Raw genomic sequence first — 13,404 nt, 5'->3', positions numbered from 1 at the left:
TGGAAAGGGATACTTAGGTGATCTTTTATTTATGAGAGATTCTGAGATGTTTGGCCCGGCAGCATATGCCAAAGTTTTCCTGTGTACTTCTACCTTCTTAGTGCTCAGAACTCTATTCACCAGGAAGGGATGCAAAACCCCCTTGTCCAATACTGGGGCAAACAATCAAATAGTTAAAGTGGAAGCTTGGAGAGACCACACCCGAAATAAAAAGGAAACTTACTACTGTTTTCACCCTGACACATTCATACGTCATGCTTGTACACGTTAGCCGGCAACAGTAATGTTTAGTAAGAAAATGGAGAAAACAATGGCTTTTCTTTTGACTTTTTTTAAACGTACGCAATTTATTATACAGGTTGGGTATTATTATAGAAAATAAAACATATTTGGTAACAATTAGTTGAAGAAAAATATAGCTAAAATGTGCGGCCTTAAACGAAAATCATAGACATATTCCCTAATCTTTAATAAATCATAACATAAGCATTTGTCAGAAATATTCCATTGAGGGGTCAGTGATTCTTGAGTGGTCTGGGCTGGCTTTTAAGAATCCAGAAATGGGATGTATTTGGTAGGAGTTAGTTCCTTAGTTTGACTCTCGTTTGCACTTTTCTTACCAGACCAGGGTCATCTAAGAAATTAACACTCAGCAAGTTACATGACTTTTCAGCAAGTAGCTAATTCATAAATTTAGAGGTTGACACTTAAGTGGACAGTGAATATAAGTGGATTATTTTATGGAAACTTTGAAGCCTCTAATAACTTTCTGTAAAGATTCTTTGATACATTAAGGGAGATTTTGCAAAGCCTATTTATTTATTACATGCTCTTTACCCTCTGCACCACAGGCATTAAAAAGAAAAGCCTTGAGTGCTAAGGACAGGTAGAAGTGGCCGTGTTGAATGTGGAATGGGAAAAACAAAAGCTGAGTTGGATGACAAGCATACAGGAATACTAAAAGGAAATATTTCTATATTCATTAGGCTCTGCTGGTAACAGATTGGTTCAAAGCAGGTCTCAGCAGGTTAGGTATTGGCCATTTTCATGCACACTCCCAGTCCTGGAATCACTTTCCCTACTGTGTAATCTGCTTCCCCCCACCACCCACCCCAAACACTCTTTACCTATTTTGTTCTGTATTACAGTTAGTGGTATACGTATCTGTCTTTTTCAATAGGTTTTTAAGCTCTGTATCTTGTATATCTTATTCAATTCCTGAGACAGTGCCTTACTGATAGTAACTGGCCTTTCAATCAGTACTTTAAAAGAAAGAAAAAGCAATGCTTTTTAAATTAAATCTTGAGAGCTGTTTAGCCTACATCAGGAAATGAGCAGTTTGCCTAGATAGAGCCTGACATGTCATTCCAGTTTTGCCGCTTGTTCCCTTAGTGGCCTTGGAAAAGACTCAATCTCTTTAAGGCTTAGTTTCTCCACCTGTAAAATGGGGGTAATAATAGTACCTGCCTCTTAGAGTTGCTGTAAGGATTGAATGAAATAATTTATGTGAACACATAGAACAATGCCTAGAGCAATATATAGGAAGGGAGTCAATAAACTTCAGATATTTAATTTTGGTGATGATATCCCTGTACTTTTTTTAGAGACTATTAAAAACAATTATAGATTGCAGTAGTGGAAAGAAAACTGTACTGAAATCCAAGAATCCAGATTTTCATTTTGTTTCTATAGGTATTCATGTAACCTTAGCCTGACCAAGATTTCCTGTGCTTGTTTCCTCATTTATAAATGAAGGTATTAGGACTTGATGTTTCTAAAACTCCTTTTAGTGTAAAAGTTTAGACCAGGGGTGTCCAAACTTTTTTCAACATTTTTCTCCAAGGGCCATATGCGGTAAAATACACAAACAGCCGGGCCACTCACTCGAGGTGAAGTACGTATTGCCTCACCTGGTTTATTTAAGTAAACTAAACATATTTTTGGAATTTGCTGCGGGCCAATTAACAATGGATTGTGGGCCGCAGTTGGCCCGCAGGCCGCAGTTTGGATACCCCTGGTTTAGACTATTATTGTTTGTTCACAATGGAAGGGCATTTTAAACAAATACAAGTTAATATATGAACCTTTGGGGCGATAGTGCATAATCTATATATGATAGATTGCACTTGCTTAAAAGTTAAAAATATTAAGGTTTTTTTGAGACCACTATAATTAAATAATCTTTTAATCTCTATAAATTTCATTTAAATAAGTGAAAGTCATATGCATGCTTATTTTATAGAATTTAACATTTTTATCATCTTAGCAAAAGTTGAAGCTGAAGATAATTTATCAGGTGAAGTTATTAAACCAGATATTAGTACAACTGAATAAAATGCCATGCAAATTTACTGGATGTGTCATTTTCCCAGAGACAGTTTAGCTAATGCTTTGGTGATTTCTTTGGATCCATTATGCTCTGTCTGGATGATTACTGAATAGTTGAGTTATTCTTCTGTAGTTCTCTCCTTGTCTCAGGTTTCAAGAAAAATTGTCATTTAAATCTTGATGACTGGATGTAGAAATGTCCCGTTCTATTACATTGCACTTAAAACACTGGATTAGAAGAAATTAGCCTTGGATCTTCCTGGTTCTGAATCACATCACATGACTGATTAAATCCTCTTTTTACTCCAAAGCCCAGTAACTCTAACCTTCTTCTTTCCCCTCTGTCAAGTTTTCAAATGAAACATTTAGTGCTATCTCTCATTCTTTGGACCCCATTCACCTTCCAACCCATTGCAATCTGATTTCTTCCTTTCCACTTCATAGAGATAGCTTGGGCAAAGGATAACAACAACTTTAAAATTGTTAAATCTCACAAATAGTTTTATCCTTTTTTTTTTTTTAACTCTACTGCCTTGCACAATATTGCTACTTTCTCCTCTAAACTTTCTTTAAACAAGTATACTTCCTTTGCTCTGTGTCATCTTCTTAGTTTTCCTTTCTCACTGACTGATCTTTCATATTTGAAACTTTTAATTATCTTTTGAACCTGAATTTTATCCTTTGTCACATACTCAAATTCAGGAAATCCTGTGAGCTGTGCTTTCAAAGGCTACCCAGAATCTTCCACTTATTACCACTCTAAACTACCATGATTCTCTCATGAATTAATGACACAGCCTCCGGGAAAAACAAAACAAAACAAAACAAAACAAAACAAAACAAAACAAAACAAAACAAAACAAAACAAAAACAAAAAAAACCCCCAAAAAACAGCTTCTGGTTTTGCTCTTGCCCCATACAGTAGCTTCCATAGACAACAGCCAGAGTAGGTTTATTAAAACATCAATCATATTACTTTTCCAATCTAAACTTCACATTATTCAGAATAGAGTCCGTATAATAAAGTCTACTTAATGGCCATTATGGCTGTATCTGGCATCTTGTTCTCTCTCTAACATTACTTCCTTCTACTCTCCTTCTTCACCTGTAATATTCCTCACTCCTACTGGCCCCTTCTTGTTTCTCCAACAGTCCAAGCCCATTCTTAACTCAGGGCCTTTGTGTTTGCTGCTGCTTCTTCCTGGAAAGCCCTTTGCAGAGATATTTGTGACTTATTTTCTGACTTACTTAAGATCTCTGCTCACAAATTACCTTAGAAGAGAAGCCTTTCCTGACCACACTATATAAAATCACAATGCTCTCCTTTCTCCTTACCTTATTTGATTTTTTGCCATTGTGCTTAGCTTCATCTTATTATTCTATTGAAAGCTGCCAGTTATTTAGTCTGGATTTTTCTCCTCAGCTTCCTGATAAACGTTTCTATTTAATCATCCCACAAGCACCTTGAATGCACATGTCCAAAACTCAAGCACATTTTATGCCTCAGAAATACCCAACTGCTGGTAACCTGAACAAAATTTTTGGCATCCTGCTTCTATGAAATTGCTCATATTATTTTCATATCTGTAACAGTCTTCTTCACTTGTTAATTCCTACTAGTGCTGCATGATTAGATTTCATTTTTTCTTGTAGCCTTTTATTAACATGATTCTCACTCTTAGAGCGGTTAATTATTCCTCCTTTATTTTTCCATACAAACTTGAGCTTACTTTTAGCTATGGATATACTGAATAATAGCAATATAATTCCTTTAATTATCTCTCTCCCCTAATAAGCTATAATTTCCTTAAGGATAGACGGTGCTCTCCATATCTTTCTATTCCTAGCACCTTAGTAGTTCCAGCATGGAAGGTACTCAAAGGATGTTTGTGAAACTGATCAGAGCCCATGTTTTTAGGGACTAAGAGAACGTTAAGGAATCTACTAGCCAAAGAGGGCAGAAGAGAGAAGAAACAGAAAGAAAGGGACTTTAGGACCTACCCTGATTCCTTACCAAGATAAATCTTTATACAACTCCAAAATATTGACTGCTTGGGGACTGGAGGTAGGGCATAGGGGTGGAATAAGAATGACATGAAAATTCTATTGGCCACGGATGCATTTGAAGAGAAGAAAGAAAATAGAGGTGGAACACAAGCCTTTTTCTGTTAGCAGTTTCACAGCACAGGGCCAGGTGGCTGGCCCAGCTTTAGCAGTCGTGTTGGGTGGTGGCAGAGGGCTAAATTACATGACACTGAATTCTCAGACCTAGAGGCATGCTGCTAACAGAAGGAAAATAGAGAAAAGTGTCATGTTCCAAAGAAACCCCATGAATGCACAATATAAATAACAAACCTTAGTATACTCTCAATCTATAGATAATGGGATAATAGATTTCCTTTAGTGCATGGCTGTTTCCTTATCCTTTTCTGCCTAATGGTAAAACAAAAGATGTTCAATTGAGGTTTAGAGTAGGTAATTTAGTGGTTGATGTTTCCATAGCTACTAATTACAGAGACAGAAGAGAAATCTAATTCCAAATACTTGCTTTTTGTTTAATTTCTTGCTTCTTCAGAAACATATGAGTCCAAAGACATGTATTCAAGTGCTAGCTTCCTTCCTTCCTATCAGTCACTTAACTTTTCTTGGATTCAATTTCTTGGTCCTCGAAATGAGTGTGACAATATTTGTTCCTCCTAGTTCCCAGGATTGCTGTGAGGCTCCAATGAAAACTACAAGTGCTATACGGAGGTATTGTTTTAAAAATCACCATAAAAATGGGAGACTGTCTTATTAACTCAACTTCATTTAAAATTATATTATTTGATTTTTAGTGGGTTAACATGACAAACAATATTTAATTTATCCAAGTTAAGGTTTTGTTATTAAGTTGGTGCAAAAGTAATTGCGTTTTAAAAGGTTATAAACAATAGCAAAACCGCAATTACTTTTGCACCAACCTAATGTTACTTCCAGAACAACTAATATACATTGATTATTGGAGCCTTTCTCTGAGACAGTGTCCTTAGGATCTACACTCAGAAGCCAATTATAGATGAGTACATGTTCTTTTGTTCTTGCTGGTGGCTAATGCTTTCTGAATGGATTCCAAGAAGAACTTATGTTATATTGATTTCCTCTTTGTAGCAGGTTTTTGTATAGTCAGCTTGGAATGTATACATGATTATAGGAATTAATAATATTTGTTAGAGGGAGAAGATAGATCTTCATAATTAGTATTTTGCAAAAGATATTTTGAGGAAAAATATTTTAAAGTACTACCTAGGATATTAAATGAATATTTCATATGGTCAATTTATTCATTCAACAAATATGTATTGAGTGCCAATGAAATGCCAATGTGTAGGCATTTGCTAATATCAGTGAACAAAATGGAGATTCCAGCTGCAAAGGAACTTATTTCAGTAGGGGGAAACATTAGTAAACAGTAAATATAATAAGTGAGTATGTTACATGTTGTATAGAAGGTAAAAATTACTATGGGGATAAAAGGATAGAGCCAGGGAAAAAAGAATCCAGAGGCTGAACTTACTCATTCAGTTAATTAGTGAGCGTTATGTACCACCACCAACAAGGTAATATCTAATTCATACTGCATCAGCTGTATTTAGAGAAGTTGAAAATCTATCTTGAAAAAAAATCAGCAATATTGGTTATGATGTGGGGAAATGTGGCCAGCTAACAGATTGCTCATGGGTGTGTGAATTATATCAACTTGAAAATAACATAATCTGACGTTATCTATTAAATCTAAAATGCACAAGTATTTTACCCACTTCTGTGAATGCATTATACAAAAAGGAAAGTATCAGTATGTAAGGATGTTTATTCCATCATTGTTTGCTGCAAAAGAAAGATGGAAAGAAAGTGATTGGGTAGGAGAAACCTCAGCCCACAGCACAGCTAAAGCAGAAGATGAGGAAGCGATGGATATTACTAAATATTTAATGATAACCAAATCCATGAAATTTCATGGAAACACCAGAGAAAATAGAATTAATGAACAAGTAGGATTTTAAGAAAGTGTAATTAATAATTCTTAAAGAGATAAAAGAAGCTAATGCAGCCATGAAAAACTAACAGGCTGTTAGAGAAAAAAAAAATCAAACAAGTAGTTAGAGATCATCAAAATAAAAAGTTCAATAAATGGGCTGAATAAAAGAATAATCATAAATGAAGACTGAAGTAGTAATTAGGAAGACTAAACAAGGGAGGTGACTTAAAATTCAGCACAAAGACAAAAGATGAAAACTATGAAGAAAATAGTTTATATAGGTTCAAAAATTATTATATCCATTTAAAAGATTTTCAGGAGAAAACACTCTATGACAGAACCTGTATATCTGTATACTCTCAAACGTTGGTTATTATTAATTTAAAAAGTTTTTCAAATCCAGTAGGTTAAAAATGGTAAATGGTATTTAATGTGCCATTTTATATGGCAACTAGTGAGGTTGAGCATTATTTTCTTCATGGACATACACACACATATATATATATACTCACACACATATATATGAACATACATATATATATTTCTATTACATATTTATGATTTTTGATTGTTTTGTTCTATTAATACATAATGACTTTAATATATAAACATATATGATATATTTGACTGTATTTTTTTTCTTTTGATATATAAACTTTCTTTGTATGTAAGGGCTAATAATACTTTGCCCACCATATAAACTGCAAATACATTATCTTAATCTGTCATTTAAAAAATTAGTTGTGTATGACATATTTTGTCTTTGAGAAAATTTTTTCCCCATTTATTCAAATATATTAATATTTCCTTGTGTGTTTTCTGGATCTTATGACTATCTTAAGAAGTATTCCCTTTTGCCTAACTCCTAACCTAAGCTATATTTTATTTAACTCCTTTATAGTATTTTTCAGTTTTACCACATGGCTTAAGTATTCAACTCTTTTTTTGATTGTTTGTTTTATACTAATCACTCCCTTGAGTTTCTTTATCAGTTTACCACCCACTGTACATCCCTAAACAGCAGCCTTGCATGTTGTTTACATATTGGCTGTGCCTTTTATATTTTTCACTGTACAGTTTCTCTTCATATCTGGTTTTTTCTTTGGAATAATTTGTTGAAGAACCTAGATCATTTAACCTGCAGCTTTTCTCAGTTTGGATTGGTAATTTCAAACTCATGGTGCTGTACTATTCAACGTATTCCTCTGCCTGCTGACTTCCTGAAAATTGGCAGCTGGTTCCAAAGGCTAGATGGGGTTGACCCGTTTTGCAAACCTATTGGTGGTGGTGGTTTTACATCAGGAGACAAATCATGTTTGCTTCCCTCTTGCTCTCCCTCTCCCTGTCTCTTTCTCCTGCCTATATTTCTTTTTTATTACAATGTTAGCAACAATTCATGTGAATGCCTTGATCAATCAATTCATTAGCAGTTGTAAAATGGTGATATTCTAATTCTAGTATTTTATTTTCATTTATCAGCTGGAATAATTTTATGAAGAGATGCTTCTCCTCACCTTTTACGTGATTACCCAGTGGTACAATTCATATAAGGAAGGCAGAATAGATGCTTAATTATTTCTCTTAATTTACCGGTATTTAAGACAGTGAATTGGTTTCCATTCATCTCCCAGAGACCCATTTACTTTTCTCCTTATCATTATGAATTCATAGATTTAAATGTGTTTTGAGGTGTTTCAATCCATTGGCATTATTATCTTATCAAAGCTCAAATTGTCTTATTTTTGGCCAGTGGGTGCCTCTTCCATTTGGCTTATGGGTGTTATGACAGGACTCTAGTTGATTTTGGTTGCTTATTTTCTATCTTTACTGACAAGGTTTTCTGGGCTTATCTTGTATATTTCTGTCTCAGTCTTAGAATCAGCCTTTTTCCAAGAAATCAAACTCTGGATTATTTAGTGGAAAGTTGGATTTCAAGATTAAAATCTGGGTATTTAGGGATGCTTATTTATCTTGGGGTGGTCACTGTTTCTAGGCATTTTAATAAAATTAATATGTAGGCAGAGTTGAGAAATGCACAAAAAATATATATCATTAAATATATACATACCCAAAGATAATATACTTCATGAGTTTATCCTGATATTTTCAAATCAATGTACTACAGGGTTTTTACTTAACTTCTTCTTAAGGACGTAGGAGATGACAGCATTAGAATTATTAGAATTATTAGCATTATTATTAGCATTATTAGCATTAGAATTATTAGAATTATGACAGCATTAGAATTATTAGAATTATGCCATAATTTCTTATTTTCTTTATCCTGAATTACATACACAATAGCCTTGGAATGATAATACTAATGTAAGCACTTTCAATATGATTATGGAACACAGTTATAAGTGATTTTTGCATGTGCTGTCCTCATTCCTTGCTCTCATTTGTTAGTGGTGGAACTACATAAGGTCTAAGGATATAACAATAACTACATTCTTTTCCTTTGAGCCTAATTCATTTAATTTTAGTTCTAAGTGTAAATACAAATATAATGCACACCATCAGTGCATATACTGATATTTCCCTAGTTATTTTGGTTGTCGGAATTATTTCCTTCGTAGACTCCTCAGGAAGTACGCTTGAGAGTGTTACAGAATTCTTGAATTTTGATATTAGTTTGTCTTATGCCCTATATATTTGAAAGTTAGGTTTGCTGGATATGAAATCCTTGACATACATATTCTGTCATTGAGATTCTTAAATTTATTAGTACATTTTCTTCTGGGATAAAGCATTACTGTCAAAGTCTGATGGTAATTTAATTTTGTTTTCCTTAAAAAATAAACGCTTTTTAAAAACTGCCAAATATTTTTTCTTTAAAGTCTAATAATTGTACCAGAGTATACATAGTGATAGTAGTTCTGAATCTCAATTGCCAGGTAAATGTATGCTGTTTTAATCTGCAGTTTCAAATCTTTAATTCAAGAAGGTTTTCTTGAATATTAGATTTTAGTATTTGTTCTGACCCCTTGCTATTTTTTCTTCCTTTTTCTTTTTTTATTTCTGGGACACCTGTGATCTATATCTTGGATTGTCTTTCCAAAACAATATTTTCAGGATTTTGTCTCTTCGATATTTGTCACTTCCTTCTTTCTAAGCCATTTTTTGTTTCTGTTTCAAAAATTTCTAAGGTATAATTTACCTAAAGTAATATTCACCCATCTTAGTGTACAGTCCTATGGATTTTAAGAAATGCATAAAGTCTTATAAATGTCACCAGAAAAGGATATAGAAACAGTTCCAGCACTCCCATCCCCCAAATTCCTCTCTACTCCTTTGTAGTTGAGAATTTTCTCCACACCGATCCCTGACAAACAGATTTATTTTCTGTTTCTATAGTTTTGCATTTACAAGAACTTCATAAAAACGAAATCATGTTGTATGTAGCTTTTTGAGTCTGAGTTCTTCCACTTAGTGAAATACATTTAAGATGTGTACATGTTGAATTTATCATAGTTTGTTCTTTTATTGTTGATACTGAATAATAGTCCAACATGTGTACGTACTACAGTTTACTTCTTTATTTTCAGTTGAGACACATTTGTCTTTTTTTTCTAGTTTTAGGTAATTACGACTAAATCTCCTATAATAATCAGTGTATGATGTTTTTGTTTGAACTTAGTTTTTATTTCACTTGACTAAATATGTAGGAGTGGGATTGCTGGTTGATACAATGAGTGTATGTTGAGAAAAACGTCTGCACCGAGAAAGAATTAGGCTGATCAGAGGGGAGAAAAAGCGTTGAGTGACCTAATGGTGTTAAGTTCTTGTTCTCATTTTTTTCCTAAGATTCAGATGCTTCTTTGTTTTCCCGATAACTTGGTTGTCCAAGTATTCTTTGGATTTCATAAAATAATGTCCTTTGGATAATTTATTTTTGTCCTGTTTGGCAGTTCTAAATAGATTTCTGACACGTGCAACCAAAGTAAGACTTGTATTATTAGCAACCTTTTATTGAGTCCTTCGAGGGAACTAGCCACTGTGCTAAACCCTCAATATGCATTTTGTAATTTATGCACTGGAGTTATCCAGCCTTGTACATTGGTTGAATGAAAATTTAACTCGTTGTTATGAAAAAGAGAGGAGGAAAAATGAAAATAAATAACCTTATGTGGAACTGATGTGTTTACTAAAGGGTTATAAACATGCTGTCAAGCATTGCCAATGCATTTCTTGTTTTGGAGAAATACACTTTTCATTTCAAATGACTTTATTGTTTAGTACAGGCATTTTAATGTTGACAAGTAAAGTACAAGCCTACTTTGCACGAATGAACAAGCCACATTGCTGTGAATTTAAACATGCATATACAGATTACTTTTTTGGTGTATATATTAATAAATGAAATATTCATGAACTGAATATGAGAGATTTAAAACCATGATGGCTAAAGCACTTTGCTGTTTTTATTACTTCTAACAATATTCAGTTTTCTGGTTCCCTTTGGGACAGATTTTTAAAGTATAAATGATAAAGGCCCATAAATATGTTTATGACCTTTATTGAATAATTTAAGATATTTTGATATCTCTTCTGTTTTGGGATGAATACTCTCTTTTCTTCAATCATTTTATAAGGACATATATCATAGGTGCTTTGTGATGCTATGTGCTACTTGAATCAAGAAGAGGAAGAGGTCAATTTCTGGATTAGAGGCTCAGTGAAGGCTTTGTGGAGAAGGTGGCATTGGAATGGGGCCTTGTAAGCTATTTGTGTCCGGTAAAACATTTACCTTCGAAAAAGTAACTAAATGTTTTTCACAGTATGTTAAACATACAGTTGAAATCAGTAATTATTCTTGACTAATTGTTAAAAGAAAATCATGCCTTCTTTGATCTTATCTCCTGACATTGCAATTGGAGAAGGCAACTCCCAGAATAAAATTATTCTATTATCTTAATTCATGTGTAGCCAAAATTCTATGTTGTATTTTTATTTGTAGTTGATTGACATGAATTTCAGCAAGGGACTTATTTCAAAATTTTCATGATCTCCTGGAAAAGTAATAGGTCGTTAAAAATGAATGTTATTTATTCACCGAAGATCAAAGGATTCAATACGGTCAGTCAATAAAATATGCTTTCAGACTTAAAAATGACTTAAATGGCTTTTTAGAGTAATAAAACAATCCTGACTGCAATAAAAGCACACTTCAAAACAGGAAAAATCATCATGGCATTTAGAAGAAATAGAAAAAATAATATATAACCTATGTGTAATTGATTGCAGCAGGACCTCTGACATTTCTGTGTACTGAGAGGCTTGATCATGGAGCCATTGCTAAGAAGAGAAGTATTGCTGATTATTTGTGAAACATTTAAGGTTCATACTTTGCATGAATTGTGAGTTAATCTCTTGAGTACTTGTATGCTGTATTGTATTATCGGCTTGATCTGCTGATATACAGCGATCACTTTAAAAATTTGTGAACAGAAATTTTCTAAATGTTTACAAGATGCTGAAAGATTTGATTGCCTTAATAAACAAGAAGTCACAGATATTTGCTAACAATGTTTTTGTGTGCTTTAGTAAGTGTGGTATTATGTATGTGGTGCCATGTTAAATTTCACACAAATAAGTTTAATCCACTCAGCAAACTGTTTTTAGTAATGCAATAGACCACTTTGAAAAGATTGCATGATTATTGATTGATTCCCTTAATCTTCAGATAAATAGTGGGACATGTGGTGACCCTAGACTCTGAGCAGGTCTCGCTCTTCCACTTTACCTAGCACAAAATCTTACTTACAGTTTTTATATATGCCATGCCTAGAAAAGATCGGAAAACCCTGAAAGAAACATTTATTAAGCAACAATTATGTAAAAGATATTGTCCTAAGAACTAAAAGTGATTTGAAAACAAATAAACAGATATTTTATGCTTTTAAAGTGTTTAATTTAAGAGGGATTTGAAAAGAATAAAAAGTTACAAACTCAATTTTTTTATATTCTTCAAATGAACTTTACATGTATTCCAAGCCCCCATTTCCACTATGATGGAAAGCAATCTTGCTAAATCAAGGTAACTTCCAGTTTAAAGCTGTATCTTCTGGATAAACTCAGGCAACTTTAAGGCTCATCTCTTGCACCTCTTCCCTAGGGTGACCTAGGTTCTCAGTGCTTCCATGTTTTTCAGACATTGGAGGGAGAGAATAGGGTCTGGGGTTCCTGTCTGCTGTGCTCACTGCTGGAATAACCTGCCATCGGTTTTCACAGTGTCAGCAAAGCACAGTGATTTCTCTGTGCTGTAAATCCCCTCATTCCTCACTCCCTTCACTGTCATAATTCCATAGCTTAATTTTCACCTTATTTCTGTGCCTCATTTGGGCAGGAGAGTCTTTTCGGAATCTCTCCATGTCACACAGGATTCAAAAGGTTGGTGAAATGGGCACGAATCTCAAGATTTTTCTCTGTCTAGAGCTTCCCTGTTGTAATTTATACTCAAAAACAGTGGCTCTGTGTTGGCAAGCATCACTCTGCTAAGATGCCAGACTAGAAATGTCTCTTGTCCCTAAAACCCAGACAAGAAATGGAGTCTTTTCTGCCTTCATATTCTCAAAAGTTTGATGGATTTTATATACTCTATTTCTCTGGGTTTCAAGCCTTCAGTGGGAAAAGGAAGAGCCAGGTGCAACAGTTGCATGTGGGTTCCCTCCCCCAGCCCTCTCCAAGCTCTCTTCCCATCCCACAAATGCACATACAAATGTTCTGGGCAATTGGAGTTACATAAGTTTATTCCTCCACCTGCCCCAGTGTGGTTTATAATCTGAACAGATATTTTCAAATTTTTTTGATAGAAATCATTTGTGATTAACTCATTTTCATTTAACCCCAGAAACCATATACTTACCTTATTCTAACTAACTGTAGTGCACTATGTTCTATTTCATTAGGGGGAGGAAAAAAAACCATACTGGTTATGACCCAGGAAACAGATTTCACAACTTACTTGTGGGTGTTCACCAGCAATTTGAAAAGCAATGTTATAAACCTTTACTCCAAGTCCCTCCTTGCTCCTGATAAGCAAAGCCAGACTTTTAGAC

This window comes from Rhinolophus hipposideros, assembly GCF_964194185.1.
Source record: "Rhinolophus hipposideros genome assembly, chromosome: 7".
NCBI lineage: Eukaryota > Metazoa > Chordata > Mammalia > Chiroptera > Rhinolophidae > Rhinolophus > Rhinolophus hipposideros.
This window is presented reverse-complemented; position numbering follows the sequence as displayed.